At 24.6% G+C, this 20,198-nt stretch overlaps 1 protein-coding gene and 1 long non-coding RNA gene across 4 annotated transcripts in view; one reads left to right on the top strand and one right to left on the bottom strand.

Annotated features, from left to right (window-relative positions):
* Window positions 1–20,198, top strand: part of LOC122507708 (5-hydroxytryptamine receptor 1-like) — a 310,494-nt gene that overhangs the window by 169,789 nt on the left and 120,507 nt on the right. The window lies entirely within an intron of this gene.
* On the bottom strand, window positions 10,868–11,617 carry LOC122507710. Its single transcript, XR_006302142.1, has 2 exons — window positions 11,037–11,617; window positions 10,868–10,963 (listed from the first exon to the last, which is right to left on the bottom strand). It is a non-coding gene; the product is annotated as an uncharacterized LOC122507710 (long non-coding RNA).

Here is a 20,198-nt window from a genome sequence, read left to right on the forward strand (position 1 = left end):
GTTACAATTGTTTTAATAAAATTCAAAGTTTTTTAAAAATAATAAAAAAATGATTATAAATTCTATTTGTCATTTATAAAATTTAATTGAAAATGAAACTGAAAATTTTTGAACTTTTAGAACATAAAGGAAAAAATTTTATTGAAAAAAATGTTCTGTTAAAGTTATTTACGAATATCTTTAATTGTAAAATTATTCGAAAACAATAATTTCTTTTTTAAATATTTTAAATATTCAATTATTATTATTTTTCCATAGGAATTAAGATTTTCAAAATTTCAAATTCAAACCTTTTTGAAATTAATAAATTTAAAAAAATTGTTATAAAACATGAGGAAATCGATCACTCCGAGTCTTCGACTCGGAGCGATAGATTTCTTCATGTTTTATAAAGTTAATTAAATTTTATTTCAATTATTTATTGAATAATTGAATGTTTCTTAAAATTTAATTCTTATAAAGAATTTTATTAACAAATTTTTAAATAATTGTATTCTTTTGACGAATTTTAATAAAATTTCTTAAAATAGTTGCATTTTTCAAGCAGTTTGATTAAAATTGTATTAAAAATAATTAAAATTCTGCGATGAGTTTTATTATTTCTGAAAATAATTGAATTATTGACAAGAAATTTATAAAAAATTTGTAAATATCTGAATTCCTGTGAAATTTTTATTATTTATGAAAATAATTAAATGTTTGCGTACGATTTTATTAAAATTGTTTTTAAATAATTGAATTCTTTTGGGTAATTTTATTAAAATACTTCATATTGAAAATCATTGAAATGAGGAAAATTTTTGAAAATAATTGAAATTTTGACAAGAATTTTATTATAATTTTTGAAAATAATTCAATTTTGAAGAATTTTTTTATTTATAAAGATAATAATTGGGATTTTGTCGATATTTTCTTGTCAAATTTGAACATAATTGAATTTTGTAATAAGAATTTTATTACTTTTGAAAATAATTGAATTTCTGCAATCATTTGTAACTTCTTCAAAATTCAATTTTTTTTATTTTTTTTAAACTAAAATTCTTCTATAAATTCATTATTTTTAATAATTAATTAAATATATATTGACAAATTCAACTAATTTTAGATGATTTTAAATTATTACAATTTTTCAGAAATCTATGTTCATTAAAATTCTAATTAAATTCATTCAACATTGAAATTTTATAAAATTTCAAATTGAAACCGTTTGAATTTCCATGTATTTATAAAAATTGTAAACGCAACTCTTTTAAAATTAAATTAATAGTGAAATATTAAAGTAAAATTATTTATTAAATAATTTATTTATTTTATTATAGTTGTTCAAGATTTAAGTTATTTAAAAAGAAATTTTTGTCAGAAATTGCAAAAATTGAAGTTTTTTTTTAGAATACGTGATGATTTTATAGTTTATGAGTCAAACAAAAAAGACACAAAAATTCAGAATTTTCTTATGAATTCTAAAAATTTAATTTTTTTCACTACTTTTAATCTAAATCCCTGACTTTTCCCTGAATTTCCAATGTCAGAATATATGAAAATTATAATTATATTAATATTAAAACTATATATTCCAATTCATATTTTATTTTAATAAAAAAAAATTTGAATTTTAAATTTTTACGTTCTATTATTTTTAAAATTGCTAATTTTATTTAAAAAAGTGAGCGAATTGTTGCTACTTTATTGTTCAAATTTACTAATTTAAAAGAGAGTAAAATTAAAATTCTTCTTTTCTTGAATTGGTTTTTTGTATTCTAGTCATTTTTAATTCTAGTTCATTTTTTTTAAAGGAAATTAAATTAACTTTAATGAAATAAATTATGGGAATACTTAAAATAAATTTAATTAAATAAATTGTAGGAAATTAAATTAAATTTAATTAAATAATTTAAATTAAACTAACTTTTACATTACTTTTTTTTATTGCTGAAACATTATTTAAAAATTCTCCCTCAGAATAAAGAGGAGAATTAGAGAAAATTAGAGATTTTTATATTTTTGCATTAAATTTTTTTCTTTTTTCTTCTCTTTTTTTTCATTTTCTTTTTTCTTTTCATTTTTTTGCAACGTGGAAAGAAGAAAAAAGGGGTCGTAAATTATGATGTAAACTAGAAAGTGAAGAAGAAACTTTACGAGGTAAGATTCGTTGAAGAACTTCGTAAAACTTCAAAGCACGGGGATTTTTTTCCCTCCTCCTTCTTCTTTTTTTTAAGAGTTGGATATATTAAATTCTTAATGTCAAAGTTAAAAATTAAGTTCCTTGGACCTTCAAGACGTCGACGAAACTGTAAGAAGCCGAAAGCTTCAAATCGGAAAACTTTGTCAAACAAAAACTCTGTGTCAAATTTATTTGTACGTGGTTAGCGTCATTTTTTCTCTGATTTATCTTATTTTATGTAAATAAAATTTATCTTACAAAAAAGTCACGAAAAAGGTCTATAGTCATCAAAATATAATTTATAATTTGTCTGACTATTAAAAGGAACTTTACAACTAATAGAAATAAATAAGAGAATTACAAACGTTTGTCTGACTTAATATTGACTTTACTACTTACAGAAATGGAAAGAATTTAAAATATCGTCTGACTAACAATGACCATTACTACTGACAAGAATTACAACCCTTTGTCTGACTTATAACGATCTTCACTACTGATGAAAAGAAATAAAAAATCACATAACTTTTTGTCTGACTTAAAATTGACTTTACTACTTACATAAATTGCATGAGTATAAGTTATTGTCTGACTAATACATGATCATTACTACTGACAAAAATCACATACATTTGTCTGACTTGTATCGATCTTGACTACTGATGTTAACAGGAAAATAATTTTTTAACTTTTTGTCTGACTTAATATAAAATTGATTTTACTACTTACTGAATTTAAAAGAATGGAAATTTTTTGTCTTTAAAAAATTATATTAACTAATGATAGAAAAAACAAGAATTTAAAATATTTTGTCTGACTAAATACTGTGTCTACTCCTTTAAAAAAATCCACAGTTCAGATAAATTCAATACAAGTGAAAATATTCATGAAAATTCAAAGTTATAAGAAAAAACTTTCATATTCTTTTTTTAGACGATCCTTATTCTTAAATGTGACGTTTTAAAATTTAATAACCTGGATATACATGAATATACCTAATAGGAAAAAAAACTGTAAATTAAATTAAATATTTGATATTTAGATGGAATTTTCCTTTTCCTTTTTTTTCTCCTTTTTTTTTTTTGCAAACGACGAAATTACGATTTCAACTTTCATTTTATTTTTATTCACACACAGCTTCATACAAATAAATGTGCGAATAAAATTTATGTATTCATTCATGGAAAAGTATGTTTCCGGTCAACTGTATAGGTGGAGATAAATGTTATTACCTTCATTTACCCTTTGCACGAATATCTGAGGATTCTTGGCACACATTTTCCTCGAGAAAAGCTTATCGCACTTGAGTCGAATATGAAAATAGGAATTGTTTTAGCCCTTCTTGGAATACAAAAGAGGTGCTACAGATCAAATATATAGATATAGTGAATTCTTAATTTACATTTGAATGATGACTTATATTTATAAATACATATAGAAAGAGAGAGAGAGAGAGAGCACTATTAATATTTGAGTGGAGTTTTTGTAAATATTTCATTCAATCCAATATTTCACTTTTGTATTTTAATTATTATTATTATGGTAATTATGTATTTAAGCTGGGATATTATATTTTTTACTGTCATTGAAATTGTTAATTTAATTTATAGGATTATATGGAATTATTTCTTTATTACTATTAATATTACATTTTTTGTTCATTAAGTTATGAATATTACAGTGATTTTTAATTAAAAAGAATTTAAATTCGTAAAATAATATTTTTTAACTTTATATTATTGTGTAATTAAATATTACATTTGATTTTTATGACAAATTTTAGGCAAACATTGTTTATATCATTTAAATAGGTATATATTTAAATAATATAATATATAAAATTCATTTAACTTAGTAACAGGGCTCCAACCAGTAATAGTATTTAAAAATACGGAGTTTCTGGACCAAAAATAAAAAATTACGGATTAATTACTGACAAAAATATAATCAGTCCAAGTCAAATAAGAAAACATTTTACTTAAAAGTATAAATTAAATTTTTTCATAACAATAAAACATGAAGATATCGATCACTCCGAGTCTTCGACTCGGAGTGATCGATTCCTTCATGTTTTATAATAATGAAAGATGGCAAATTGATAAAATTATTATTTTACATTATAAGAATATTGTACTTCTTTAAAATTATTCTCATCATTTCAATTCAATTATTATTTTTAAGAATTTTTCACTAAAACTTTTCTTTAAATCAATTAATTTTCTAAAAAGTTCTTCGACAGTTTTCAAAATCAATTTATTTACAATAGTCAATTTTACAAATTTCAATTATTCGTAAATAATTCAATTAAAATAAATTAGAAAATAAAAACTTCAAATAATATAAAAAAATTTAATTACACTTTATTAAAAAAATTAATTTAAATATTCAATTATTATCTAAAATTTTAACTGCAATTGATTTTTAACTTAATTTTTTATTAAAAAATTCTTCTAGAATTCAATTATTTAATTATACAAAAATAAATAATTCATTGAACAATTGAATGTTTTTAAAAATTCAATTCTCATAAAAAATTTTATCATCATATTTTTAAATAATTGAATTCTTTCGACAATTTTTAATAAAATTTGTAAGAATAATTACATTTTCCGAGAAATTCGATTAAAATTGTATTAAAAATAATTGAAATTCTTCATTGAGTGTTATTATTTCTGAGAACAATTAAATTCCTAAGAAGAATTTTACTATTTTTGAACATAGTTAAATTTCTGCCAAGGATTTTATTAATCTTGAAAACAATTGAATTTCTGCAATAATTTGAACTTCTGCAAAATTAACTTTTTTTTTAGTGTAAACTAAGATTTTTCTATAAATCCATTATTTTTAATAATTTTTTAAAAAGTTTTTTGAGAATTTTCAAATTTATTTGCTTTTAACTGAAATTCATTTTTAAATCAATTTTTATTAGAAAATTCAACTAGAATTCAATTATTTAAATAAAAAAATAATTTATTAAATATTTATGAATGTTTCTTAAAATTTGTATTTTCATAAAAAATGTTATCAACAAATTTTTAAATAATTGAATTAGTTTGACGAAATTTAATAAAAATTTTAATAATAATTACATTTATCGAGGAATTTGATTAAAATTTTATTAAAAATAATCGAAAATCTGCGATTAGTTTTATTATTTATAAAAAATAATTGAATTATATTGCGAAGAAATTTATAAAAAATTTGTAAATAATTGGATTTTTGTAAAATTTTTTCCAGTAGTAGTAGTCAATTTTAGTCAGACATTTTAATATAAGCATAATAATTGATTCTTATCAGATTCAGTAGTATAGATTATTTTTAGTCAAACGAAACTTTTCCAAAGTTGTTGTGTAACTTTGATAGAAGTTTTATCCTTGGAAAGTTCAGTTTTTGCGGTATATCTGTTATTAGTATTAAAAGACAGTTTAGTCAGCCGCCGTCAGAATTTTTCACATTTAAATAATAACAGTAAATTTCTTTTTTTTAAACAAAAAAAATTTATCTGCTTTTTATTCGGACATTATAAGTTCTTAATCAGTAGTTTGAGTAGTTTTTAGTTAGACACAACAATTTATACGTCTTTCTGCATAATTTTAATTTTTACTATACTGATCGAAAAGGAAAAAAAAATTGTTCGTCTGACTTAATATTGACTCTACTACTTTCTGAAAGTTCAAAAATTTAAATGTTTGCCTGAGTAATAATGACCTTTACTACTGAAGTAAATTGAAACTTTTTTTTGTATGAAACTAGCAAATGTTATAATTTTTGTAACTTTAGTATAAGTAGTAAAAGTCATATTAGTCAGACAACGTATTAAACGCATTTAATTTTAGCGTTAGTAGTAAAAGTTATTTTTATCAGACACAGCGTTATAAATTTCATATTTTTTTTTGTCACAGACGTCACAGTAGTAAAAGAAAGTTTTAATCAGACACATTATGTTCAGTAGCTAATAATTAACATTCAAAACAAGTAATAAATTCTTACAATTTTACAAGTACTGAAGTTTTAGTATTTTAATTTTAGAATTTTAGTTTTAAAATTTTTAACTATAAATAAATTTTCATATTTACAGTAATTTAAGTAGTAGAAGTGAATTTTAGATAAGAGAGTGTTCTCCAATTTCTATTGCCTTATTGTCAGTAGTAAAAGTCAGATTAGTCAGACAACGCAATAAATTTATGTTATTTTACTGGCAGTAGTAAAAGTTAGTTTCAGTCAGACAAGATGTTATAAATTTAATTGTTTCTTGTCACAGTAGTAAAGAGTCGTTTTCAGTCAGACAGAATTTCTCCCCTGTCGTGTGTAATAAAATATTTCGGAATTCTTTTAAATTTTAACGAATTTTTGTTATCAGTAGTAAAAGTCAACTACAGTCAGACTATATAGATAAATATATAATAATGTGTAAATTTGTATTTATTTATAAAAATTTTATTAATTATTTTATTACTTCAAAGGTTTTGACATTTTATTATTATTTTTATTAGTATTTTTACTATTATTATTATTATTATTATTTTTATACGTTGTAATAATTTATTTTTTATCCCCTGGTATTTAAATAATTGTAAAATAAATAAACTTTTATTGAGATGCTTACGAGTTATTACTTTCTTGTTTTTATTTTCCTGACGCTTTTCGAGCGGAATAATAATTGCAATTTTTGTTTTATTCCTTGTAAATTGAAACAAATTCAACAGAAATTGTTTTTTACTCGTTTTCCGATATTTTCACGAAAATACAAATACAAAACTGAAATTAATGTTCGAGAAATGAATATTTAATAAGAGTTTTCATATTTCTGCATCAAAATAGGATAAAATTGCAATTGTTTAAAATTTCGGAAATTAAGATTTATTATTATGTGAATTATTTATATATCTTGATGAATAAATTGCGTTCTCTGACTAATAATGAATCCTTTATTGGAATTTTAAATTCTCTCGAGTTTTTGTAAATATTCTTTTTTTGTTAAAAAAAAGTTTTTGTAAATACTTTTGTTAAAGCAAAATTGTCAAAAAAGATTTGAACATTTGTTCTCTTGGGAGTGAAATAGCCTTTTTTTACATATATTCTGCGAATTGATTTTTAGTCTTTTGAAAGGAGTTTCAACTTTTATTTTTTGAATGAAGAATACGCTTCCTGTGAAAAGATGGTACATTATTAAACAGTACTTCCTCGCCTTCTTTATTCTACCTATGAACGAATTTTTTTTTCCTTTTAGTTGAAATCTTATTGTTGTCGCAGAGAATCGTTTCATTTCTTTTGTACATATACTCTGAAGTCAATATTAATATAAAACCAAAAATTCTCTTCACACTTTAATCAAAAAAGGGAGATTATTTTTTCTAAAGTATTTCAAATCATATATATTTTGAATAAATTTAAATGGTTGCTTTAAAAGAAAAATTAATTTTACTTCTCGCCATTTATCACTTAAGTTTTTTCTCTCTCTGTTAATAAATTGAAACATCTTTTAGATAAATGGAAAAGTTATGATAAATTTTCCCCTTTCAGTTTATTTTACATTGATGAACGGTAAATTTTTTTTCATCTTTTTTTTTTTTTTAATTTAGTTTTCAATTTTTTATTTGAAATAAAGTCTTTCTTTAATATTTGAAACGAGGTTAAATGCTTCTTCTTTAACTGCTGAATAATCCATCAGGATATGCGCATCTTCGTTAAGGAGAATATTTTTATTGATTTTATTTATTATTATTCAAACTTTTATTCTGCTACGGGGAACTGCATACAAATTATTTCTTAAATATTGCATTCAAGACTGGTGGATATTAAAAATATGAAATTTCCTACTTTATAAAAGTGTTCTTTTTTAATTAAGAGGTTATTTATAAATAATTGAAAAGGTATATTTTTTTTGTTTTTTTTTCTGCAAATTGCAGCCGCATGATTGAAAATTATTTCTGTGTATTGTGATTAAAATTAGGTGCACTTCAGTTAAAACTGACTAAATCTTCTTTTACCAAACATTTAAAAAAAAATTATCTGTGCTGTCTGACTAAAAAATGACCTTTACTACTTACACTGAAAGTATAAGAATAATATTTTCAAATCTCTTTACTAAAATAACACTAATTGTAAATGTTTTTCAAACTAATAACGAACTTGACCACTGACAGCAAGAGAAAAAAAAATTGAATTTCGTTTGTCTGACTATAAATGACTTCTACTACTTGAAGAAGAAAAATTTAAACTACTTTGTTTTATTTGATACTGACAAGAAAGAAATTTAAATTAATTAATTTAAATATTTTTCTGAATTAAAATTACATTTTCTAATGATGAAAAAACGAGCGTTACAAATTTTGGTCTGAATTAAAATTACTACTTTTACTAAACTTTAGAAGAATTTATGTTTGTCTGACTAATAAGGACTTTTACTACTGATAGAAAATTAAAATCCTTTTTTTACAATTTTCACTTCTCAATGCCAAGAAAGGAGAATTCAAACCTCGTTGCTTAACTAATAGACAATAATAAATATCTATTTAAGTGAAATATATTGAAAATTAAAACTCTTCATTGACATATACTTTTAACTATAAAGAAATGAAATTTGAAAAAAAAAATATTTCTAAAAATTTTCTAAAAATTTTTGTTGTATTTTCCACTAGCGCAGGTATAGAGAAGCAGATAAAAAAGAGAGAGAAGAATAAAAACATTTCTCTGATGCTGCATATATAAAGGGATGAAATCGAAGTGTTTTTTATTGATACAGTATATAGAGACTACTCAAGTGGAGTGAATTTCAATTTCACTATTGTTTTTCTACGCATTAAAAAATAATATTTTTTTGTCCCTTTTAAGAAGAAAATATTCCTAAATGGCTATTTTAGAATTAATTTTAAAAATAAGTATTTACTATTTCAATCTTTTATAAATGTTTTTAATACTCAAGATAAGAATTTTTTTTAGAAATTCAATTATTATTTGCAGAAATTTTAATAAAATTCTTGGCAAAATTTCAATTGTTTTTACAAATTTCCCTCAATAATTTCTTTTTAAATAACTTAATTATATTGAAAAACTGTCATAAAGTTATTACTTATAAATCATTGAATGAAGTATTTTTTTAAAAAATTTTAATTTCAATTCCGTTAAAATTAGTTGCAATTTTAAAAACTTCAACGCAATTCTTTGAAAGAATTCAACGATCTTAATAAATATCAAAATTCTTTCCAGAAATTCAATTATTTTCAAGAAAAATTTTTTTAATTCTCGTCAATATTTCCATTATCTTCAAAAATATCAAAATTCTTAGAAGAAATACAATTTTATTCAGGAATTTTAATAAAATTTATTGTTTTTAAAGTTTTTTCAACAAAATTTCACAGAAAAAAGTGAGTGTTATTTTAACACTGAATTCGGTGTTAAAAGTGTCTGCATCAAACTTTAGCTCGGAAGTGTTATTTTAACACCGAAAATAAGGTAAATTTTCTATTATAGAAAATTTATCCTCACTAAAATTACCCTACCAAAATTTACCCGCATCAAAAACAACACTCGCTTTTCTCTGATATTGTAAAATTCAATTATTTTTATAAATAACAATATTCATCACAAGAATTCAATTATTTTCAAAATTAATTAAATTCTTCGCAGAAATTCAATTTTTAAACAAAAATTTTCAAAAGTAATAAAATTTTTGACAAAATTTCAATTATTTTCAAAAATTTTTCTTAATTTAATAATTTTTATATATATTATTTTAATGAAATTTTCCAAAAGAATTCAATTATTTAAAAACAATTTTGACAAAAGTCTACAAGCATATTTAATTATTTTCTAAATCCTTCGCAGAAAGTCAATTATTTTCAAAAATTAATAAAATTTGTCACAACTCGTGTGGAAATAGCCCGAGTTAGCAATGACAAAGTTAGGTTTCTGATCAGGGGCTAGCTTGTAGTGGGGCTCCCCGGACGTAGCATGCCTAGCGCCCAGATTCAATTTCCACACGGGAAGAATTCAATTATTTTCAAAAAAATTTAATATTATTTTTTATAAGAATTCAATTCATTTTTTACATTTTATAAAAATTGTTTAAAAGAAACTATTCCTTTTTGTAAATAATATAATTCTTTTAAGGAATTAAATTTCATTGAAAATGTTATTAAAATTTTCCAACAAAAGTTTTAAAAAATTTCAATACAATTCTTAACAAGAATTCAATTATTTTCTATAAATTATAGTTTTTCTAAAAAAAAATTAATTGTTTTCAAAAATTCTAATAAAATTCTTTACCAGGAATTCAATTATTTTCAAAATTAATTAAAATCCTACGCAGAAATTCAATTATTTGAAGAAAAAACAACAATAAAATTCTTTGCAGAAAAGATCAAGTTATAAAAATTCTTATCAGGAATTCAATTATTTAAAAACCTTTCATAAAATTCTTCACAGGAATTAAATTATTTACCAAATGTAATTAAACTCTTTAAAGAAATTGAATTATTTTCAAAAAATAAATTCTCGCATAAAATTCTTCGCAATAATTCAATTATTTTTATAAATAATAAAACTTTTTGCAGAATTTCAATTATTTTTAATACAATTTTAATCAAATTGTTACGTGAAAAGTAACTTACCTCTTAACATTTGTTATCCTCGTTTTAAATAAGAAATTCCGAAGAAATCTTATTTGGGAATGAGGAAAAAGAATCAATGAATAAAAGTTAAGAATTAGTTAAAATGAAATTTATTATAAAATAGTATATAATGATTTCTTGAAGTTCTTTATTTGTATGTTGCCGAGAGAAGACCAGTTCCAATAAACACCTTTAACAAATAGGCGTTTATTAGATATAGAAATTGTATCGAAAGAATATGATGAAAAGATTTAGTTAATTACCTTTATTGCTTCTTTGTGAAGCTGAAAACCCGTTCTCCGCTCGTGCGTCCACAGTCAGTTCAGATGCACCGCCTTTCCAATTTTTACTGCTTGGAGATTTGACAACGGCTTGGTCTCACACGAGATGGGTATTACTTAGACTGGGATAATCGTAGGTAACGAGTAAAGATTCGCACTGACTACTGGTACAGAGATGATGTCGATCGGTTTGATTTAAATTAGATACTGACTGGATGCTGACTAGATACTGACTAGATACTGACTTTTGGATCCAAATTTAGGGCCTTATATACCCAGATCACATCCGTGTATCGACGTAATAGGGTTGTAAAAAGATTGCTCATCGATGGGTGTTTGTCAAGTTTGCTTGGTAACAGGTCTGGTCTAAGGTTACTTAAAGGTCACACACGTGGCATGTGACACCTCCCCTCTTAATTCAATCGCACAATTGAAAATTTGCGATTGAAGCTTCGGCAGAAGATTTGTCTAAAATTCTCGATATCGTAATACATAAGATTAACTTTCTTTTAAATCGTAGAATCGTAGAAAAAGAATTCCAAGAAAACATTATTCTAGTGTTCATTGTGAAGAACAAAATATTTTAGGAAATCGTAGTACAATATGTTTGTTTAACATTATTGAGTAAAATCGTTTTAACATTATTTGTTAATTGAAAAAGTTTTGAGTAAGTCATAGAAAAATTTTGTATAAATCGTAGAACAATTTTTGAAAAATTTTGTATAAAAGAAAAATTTTGTTTAAATCGTAGAACAATAATCGTAGAAAAAGAAAAAATTTTGTTTGAATCGTAGAAAAATTTTTGAAAACATTTTGTATTAAAAGAAAAATTTTGTTTAAATCGTAGAACAAAAATTTTTTTTGAAAAAAAAATTTTTGTATAAATCGTAGAATTTAGTTTAAATCGTAGAACAAAATTTTTTTTGAGAAAAAAAAAAATTTTTTTTCTTTTTTTTTTTTTTTAAATCATAGAACAATTTTTGAAAAAATATTTTATGTAAAATAAAGTTGTTTAGTAATTGTTAATTAAAAATAATTTGTTTAATAATATTTGTTAATATTTTTAAATTATTCGTAGAATATTATTTGTTAAAAAAAAATTTAATTATTCATAGTACATGATTATTTGTTAATATTTTGCAAAAAGTTAAAATTATTCGTGGTCTATTATTTGTTATTAGATCGTATTAGATCGAGTCTTACAATAATATAATTGTTCAATGTACATAGTTTACATTAAATGATTGAACATAATTTTTTTTATATTTTATACATTATTTTTATTATTAGTCGTAGGGAACTAAGTATTGAAATCAAATCGTTAAATACTATCTGTTAATAACTCATAGAGCACAATTGCTTCACAGTGATTGAGTAAGATTTATTTAAAATTAATTGTTCATATTTCTTGTTAAAATATTTATTAAATTATAGAAAAGATTTTTAAAAAAATAGAAAGTTTATATATAATTTTTTCCATCTTTTTTTTCATAAAGTCACTATTATAAGATTATTCGTAAAGAATAGTGAGTTTATGACTTTAATTAATTATCCTTTATGTATATATATTTTTTGTTTTGTTATTTATTTAATATGTACTTATTATTATTTTTGTTTATCTAATGTTAAATTGAGAATAAATTGTTTTCTTCCCAAACTATATCTTGTAGTATTGCCCTTAATTCGATGTAACATTGTTTACAAAATAATGATCTTCTTACTACTTTATATAATACTTCTTTGCATCTAAAGCAATCTAGGCTTATATTTGCACATGCTATTAAATGATCGTCTTGTCTCATCTCTAATTCATTGTCGAATAGCGGATAACAATCTTCGCAATATATTAACCCTTGTTGTTTGATAAATGTGTTTTTGGTTGTGATTTTTCTACAACATATATGTCGTATTAGTTCGTTATATAGTCTGTCTTGAAAAGCTGATCTAATAGGAGCTAATGTTTCGCTTTCATTAAAAGTTTGGTTTTCTGGAACCATTTTTTTATAATCAATGCTTTTCGAAGAATAGTTTAAAAGGAGAAAAAAAAAATATATTTATATTGTTTAAATATTGTATTTGAAAGTTTTGGAAATTCTGGTATATAATTAATTATTAAAGATTTTGTTAGGTTATTTGGAAAGTTAAAAGAATTTAATAAAAGTGGCTTTTCTTCTAATTTATTACTTTGAATATTTAATTGTCTTTTATATGTTATTTTATATATGAGGGATTTATTTCTAAGAATCTTCTTCTTGTAAGATATAAAGAATAAATTGACATAATAAATGGATTTGTTTTTACTAAAGGAATTTACTAAATCCATGTATTATGTTTTTCTTTATAAAATCGTTTTATCAACTTCAAAATTTATTTAATAATTGAGTCTCTTGCTACTTGTAGATAAGAACATCAATAAATTAAAAACATTTATTCTTGTTATTAATTTTTAGTTTTGCAGCATTATTTTTTTAGAAATTTTGTAATTATTTTTATTTATTTATTTATTTATTTATTTATTTCTTTACTTTGTTTTACTGTAGAAATTGTAAATTTAAAAAATTTTAGTTTGATAAAAATTTTAATCTTTTATTTATAATATATCCGTGGAAATCTGGAGGAAGGTATTTTTAATACAGAAAATGACTTTGTAAATAATTTTTAAAGAATATTAAATCCCATAATCATTTGTAAATATGAATTAGTTTTAAATATGAGTTTGTATTTCATGTGTATCTCAGAAAAGATAAATTTATCGGTAATTATCATTTTCAAAATACATTCCTCCCAGGTGAGGAAAATGGGTATTGCTAAATAAGGATTGGTGAAAAATAGAAAAAATATATGATTAGTACTCCTGTTGAAAATATATGTTCTGCTTCTCAGATCTGAAACGAGAAAAAATTATATTAGATAATTGTTTTATATTTGTTAAGTTAAGAATTAATTTTTGATTTCTTTAATCTATTAATATGAACTATTAATGGTTTTCCCTTAAAGTTAATTTTTACATTACCTTTTCCTAATATTTCTAAAATTTCATAAGGACCTGAGTATTGGTTTGCTAGTTTTTTAATTTTTCCTCCGTTTAATAAAAATACAAAGTCTCCATTTTTTATTTCTAGGGGATTAATTTTTCTATCATGATAAAATTTCGATTTTTCTTTTGCTGAAATTAAATTTTCCCTTGCTTGTGCTCTCATTTCGTGTAATTGTGTAACAAAGGTAGTTAAATATTCATCGTATGTTTGTAATTTTTCGTTTTGAGAAGGAGGTTCGCTAGAGGGTTCACGAGCTAATTTTCCAAAAACAAGTTCGTATGGTGTGCATTTTGTTCCTTCGTGTATGCTAGTATTGTAAGAAAACATTGCTAATTCTAACCAATCGTCCCATTCAGAATTTTTCTCAATAAATTGTTTTAAGTATTCTGCTAAAACATGATGCGAACGTTCGAGTGACCCATTAGATTGAGGGTGAAAAGCTGTTGTACGAAATTGTTTAATTCTAAAACGTTTTGCTAATCTTTTTAATAAATTGCTCAAAAAGTCTCTTCCCTGGTCTGTTAGTACGCCTTTAGGTGAACCGAATATGCAAATGAATTTTTTCACGAATGCGTCTGCTATTGTAGCAGCTTGATGATTAGGTAAAGGGATTGCTAAAGAGTATTTTGTGAAGTTATCTTGAATTGTTAAAATGTACGTGTTGCCAGATTTAGTTGGAGGGTTAAAAGGTCCTACAATATCCATAGAAATTTTTTCAAAAGCAGTTGTAGGTGTGTCTGTGATAATCATTGGATTTTTAGTTTTTACGCGAACTAATTTCTTTAATTGACATTGTAAACATCCGTTTATGTATTTTTGAATATCTGTTTTTAAATTTTCCCAATAATATTTTTGACGAATTCTAGCTAAAGTTTTGTTACTCCCTTATGGCCTCCGATTGCCGATGAATGATTTTCTTCTAATATCTGTTGTCTAATTTCTTTGTTAGGGTATTGCGTAATCCCATTACAAATTATAAATTTTGTTTTAGAGTTTGAAAAAATATCTTGAATTAAAATTTTAATATCTTCCCAAGGAATGTGATTAATTTGAGATGTTTTTGCTATACTAATACTGCGAATGTTTAGTTTATCACTAATTGAAAGTAAAGAGTTAAAACATGATTTGATTGTATTTAGAGTATCAGTTAAGTTTTCTTTGACATTTTCTTGAGTTGGAAGTGCAAAATGATAATATTTTCCCTTTTTAAATTCTGTTACTAAACCCTTTTGTAAATTATTAAATTTGGGTAGAATTGATTTTTTTGTTAAACTCTTAGATCCATTGTCGAGAGGGGTACCGTTAGTACTTACAAAATATAAATAATTGTCTTTTCGCATTGTTAATTGGTCACGACATTCTATCAAAATTTTATTACTCGTAGATTGTTTTTCTTGAATAGGAGGTGCTTGAGAAATTTCTTCTTAGATTACGTCCTTTGTCTTCGTTATTTTCTTCAATTTCACTTTCTTCTTCTTCAAAAATTTCTTCATTAAGGGGATTTTTAATTGTGTCGTCATCTTCTTCTTTATGAGATTCTTCATCGAGGGATTCCTTGAATATGTCGTCATCTTCTTCTGAACTATCATCTTCTGTGGATGAAAAGTAAGTTTCATTGTCTTCATTTGGTTTTTCTTGAATTACGATTTTGTTTTTCTTCTTCCCCTTTGTCTTTTTAAGTCGTTTATTTCTTCTTAATTCATCGAAGTATTCTGGATCAGTTTCTTCTTCAGCTTCTGAGATTGGCTTCTTGTCTTTCCTCGGCCTTCCTCTTCTTTTGGTACCAACCTTGTCTTCTTGTATGGGAAGTTTATTTTTTAATTTTTTTGGACGACCTCTTGATCTCTTGATAATGGGCTGCAATATTTCTTCTACGTTTTCCGTAAGTTTTTCTTGAATTCCCCTTTCTTCTAATTTTCGTTGTGCCCTAGTGAGAATGGTTTTCCATTGCGTTTTCGTAAGTATTGGGTCAAGCAAAGAAGTTAATAAGAGTAATAATGTAAACGTATTATTATCACTATCGCGAATATTTTCACCTGATTTTTTATTATCCCCGAATGTTAAGAATGTATCATCGTCGAGCACCTTTTGATTTCTAAATAATTCTTCTTCGTTAGGAATTGGATTTCTTGAAAGAGCGTCTGCATTCACGTTCATTTTACCTGCCTTGTATACTACTTCATAGTTATATTCTGCTAATTTTAATCTCCAACGCGAAACACGTGAACAAGGATCCTTCGAATTTTGAAACCATACTAATGGTTTATGATCAGTTACTAAAGTAAATTTTCTACCGTATAAATATGGTCGAAAATGAGATATGCAAAAAATAATAGCTAATGCTTCCTTCTCGTATGTGTCATATTTCTTTTCCGTATCGCTTAAGCTTCGAGATGCATATGCAATAGGCTTGTCTTTCCCTATTTTCCCTTGTGAAAGTATTCCGCCAATCGCGTAACCTGATGCGTCTGTTGTAAGCACGAAGGGTTGGGAAAAATCTGGTCTTTGTAAAAGAGGTTCTTCGCATAAATGTTGTTTTAATGTGTCAAAAGCTAATTGTTGTTTGTCTGACCAAATAAAAGGTGTATCCTTTTTTAAAAGTTGGTTTAGTGGATGTGCAATTTTAGAAAAATTTTCAATAAATCTTCTATAATATCCTGCTAATCCTAAAAATTGTTTAATGTTCTTTGTTGTTTTCGGTATAGGAAAATTTTTAACCGCAATAATTTTCCTTGGATCGGGTCGAACACCATTTTTATCAATAATGTGTCCTAAGTATCCTACTTCCGGTCGTAAGAATTCGCATTTGTCTGGTTGTAAATGAAGATTTGCGTTTCTAAGTCGTTCAGCTAAATTATTAAATTTTCTTTCATGTTCTTCTAGTGTGTCTGCGTAAATAACAATGTCATCAAGGTAAACAAAAAGTTCTGTTCCAATTAGTCCAGTTAATGTTAAGTCCATAAGTCTTTGGAATGTCGCGGGTGCTGTTTTTAAACCAAATGGCATTCTATCAAATTCATAATGACCATGAGGTGTTGAAAAAGCTGTCTTGTGTGAGTCATTGGGATTCATTCTTATATGATGAAATCCGGTTGCTAGGTCGAAAACAGAAAAGTATTTTGCGGAAGAAATTGAGTCAAGTATATCATTTATATGAGGTAATGGATATGAGTCACCTATAGTTTTTTCGTTTAGTTTTCGAAAATCTAATACCATTCGCCATTTTAAATTTCCGCTTGAGTCAGGTTTTTTAGGTACGATCCATACCGGTGTGTTATAAGGTGATTGAGAAGGTTTAATTATTTTATTTTTTAAAAGTTCATTTACTTGTTTAGTTATTTCGTCTTTGTGAATTTGAGGAAAACGGTATTGTCTTGAAAATATTGGGCAGTCATCTGTAGTTGGTATTGAATGTCTTAAAATATTAGTTGCTTCTAAAGGTTCTCCAGGCATTTGAAATCTGTCAGCGTTATTTTTTATAAGATTTTCTACATGATCGTATTCGTCTTGGTTTAAATGGTCTAAACGAAGAAGTCGTTTTATTTCTTCTATTCTGTCTTCAATTGTCATTTTATTAAAAGTACAAAAATTTTCTGATATTAAAAAATTATTTAGTAAATTATTAGTCATGTCATTGTTATCAAATTTTTGAGTTTGTGTGATAGATGTATAAGGGTTGATTTCTTCAAATTCTTCTAATTTGATTGTAGGAATTGAAATAGTTACTGAAGTTTCATTAGTGTTTGCAAATTTTAAAAATGTTTTATTATCGTAATTTTTTACTACTGCGTCTCCGGCATAAATTCCTGAACCTAAATTCAATCTTGGTATGTAACCTTCATTTTTATTAGTTTCGTCAAGAAAAACTGTAGTTGTTATTATCGTTCGTGCTGGTATTGTTAAAATTTTTGTGGAAACAAAAGGATAAAGATTATTATCTATCTCTAAACATTTTGAAGTGTAATTAATGTTTACGTTGTTGTCTCGAAAAAATTCTGTCCCTAAAACACCGTCTTCGTCTACTGGGACTGCATCTGGGATAATATTAAATATTGTTTGATGACCAAAAATATTTAATTTTATTTGCCCTAAAGTGTAAAGAGGTAAATCATTTATTCCGATTAATTTTAAAATATTTTCTGTGTCAATTGGAATTCTTGGATCAATTGCTTTTAATTTTAATAAATTTCTTCCAGCTCCAGTATCTATCATCATTCGAGCTGGAAATTTTAAACCGTCGGCAGAGATAATAATTGAGGGAATTGTATTTGTTTGCGAATTGTTTAAAGTAATTTGTTCTTTTGAAACGGGTGTTTTTAAATTTATTCTACCCTCAGTCCACCCTTGCTGGGGGTTGAATTCAAGTTTCCCGAAAAATGAGGTTGTAGTTCTTGTGATTTTTGAATATGGTGTGATTGAGATTGTGATTGTTGTTTAGAATATTGTTGTTTGTTGTATGATTCTTCTCTTCTAGGAGGTCTAATTTTACATTCATTAATATAATGACCTGATTTTTTACAATAATTGCAAGTTATATCTTTTTTGAAAAATCTCTGATTATTATTATTATTATAGTTTTTATTATTATAATTATTATTATTATAATCGTTATTGTTATTGTATCGTGAAGTTTGAAAGTTTCTAGAAAGTTTATTCATAAAATTGTTAGAGTTATTATTTTTATTTCTGTAAAAATTGTTACCATTGTTAAAGGGATTTCTATTTTTTGAGAAATTTTGATTATTAAAATTGGGTTTTGAAAATCCTTGTGTTTGTCTTGGTGGACTGTATGTTTTATTTTGTTGTTTTGAAAAGAAACAGTTTTCTGTTTTATGATTTCGTCTCTTACAAATTGAGCAAGGTAAATCAGAATCTTGTAAGGAGTGTATTTTTATAGCTTTATGATCCTCATTAATTTTGCTTTTTCGAAGATCTGAACTAGCACTTAAATTCCTTTCTATATCAATCGCGTCGTTTACTATCTCTCGGAATGTGGGTTTTTCTTTCAAACGAATTTCTATTTCGGGTCTTAATCCGCGCACAAAGCAATGCTTCACGTCTTTTTCTAGATTTTCTTTAAAAACATCGTCAACTGCATTGTTATTACCTAACCTGTGAACATCTTCAATTTTATCAGCAATTTCTTTTATTCGCGCAGCATAAGATGTAATATTTTCCTTTTCCCACATATATATATTTCCTAATTCTCCCTGTAATTGGTACACTGTTTTAGCTGGCAAATATACGCGTTTTAATTTATTTATTAATTCGCCTACATTTGCTATTTGAGTTCCGTAAATACATTTTCGCGCATCCCCACTTAATTTTGCTCTTAATAATTTTGCTAAATTATTTCGAGCTACTCCTTCTGGAAGCATTTGCTCTGCTTCTAAACACCCTTCAATAAAATGTGAGATTGGAATGTTAGTCCCGTCAAACAAAGGAACTATTTCTAAAGCGTCACGTAAAGATACTTGTTGATTTGTTGGTAGAGCCATTTCGTTATTTTCTGTAAAATTTTCACTATCACTGCTCTCGTCGTGACTGTTTTCGTCGTCACTGTCGTGTGTGCTAATTATGGAATTTTCGAGTCTTTGTTTAAAACTATTTCGTAATGTAGAATTTAAAGAACCGTTATTTTCTAAAATTGTATTGTCACTTTCTTCGTCAGTTTTGAAAGAGTTATCAAATAATGAATGACAAATTCCTGAATCTAATTCGGATTTGCAAAAAGGGTTTGGATTTTCGTTAGAGTATCTAGGTGTACCAGTAGCTAAAGGTTTAAAATAGGGAATTCCTGGGTTAAGTTTTAAAGTAGGGTTTTCTTTGATTTTTGATCGAGTTGTATGTTTATCTTGTGTAATATTTTCCTTAGAAGTAGACATTAATTTTTAAAAGAAATGATTTAATCATTGGAATTGATTCTCTCTCGGTTTGTGTTTCAATTTTTTATTAAATTTTAGAATTGTTAAAAATAAGAGTTAAAAATTGATTTTAAATGTTTCAAATTTTAATAGAAAATTTTAGAATTGTTAAAAACATGTATATTTTTTATATCTCAAAATAAATTTTTGGAAAAAATAAGAATTAGAAAAAATAATATCAT

The sequence above is a fragment of the Leptopilina heterotoma genome, unplaced genomic scaffold (assembly GCF_015476425.1).
Source record: "Leptopilina heterotoma isolate Lh14 unplaced genomic scaffold, ASM1547642v1 Lhet_51, whole genome shotgun sequence".
NCBI classification, from domain to species: domain Eukaryota; kingdom Metazoa; phylum Arthropoda; class Insecta; order Hymenoptera; family Figitidae; genus Leptopilina; species Leptopilina heterotoma.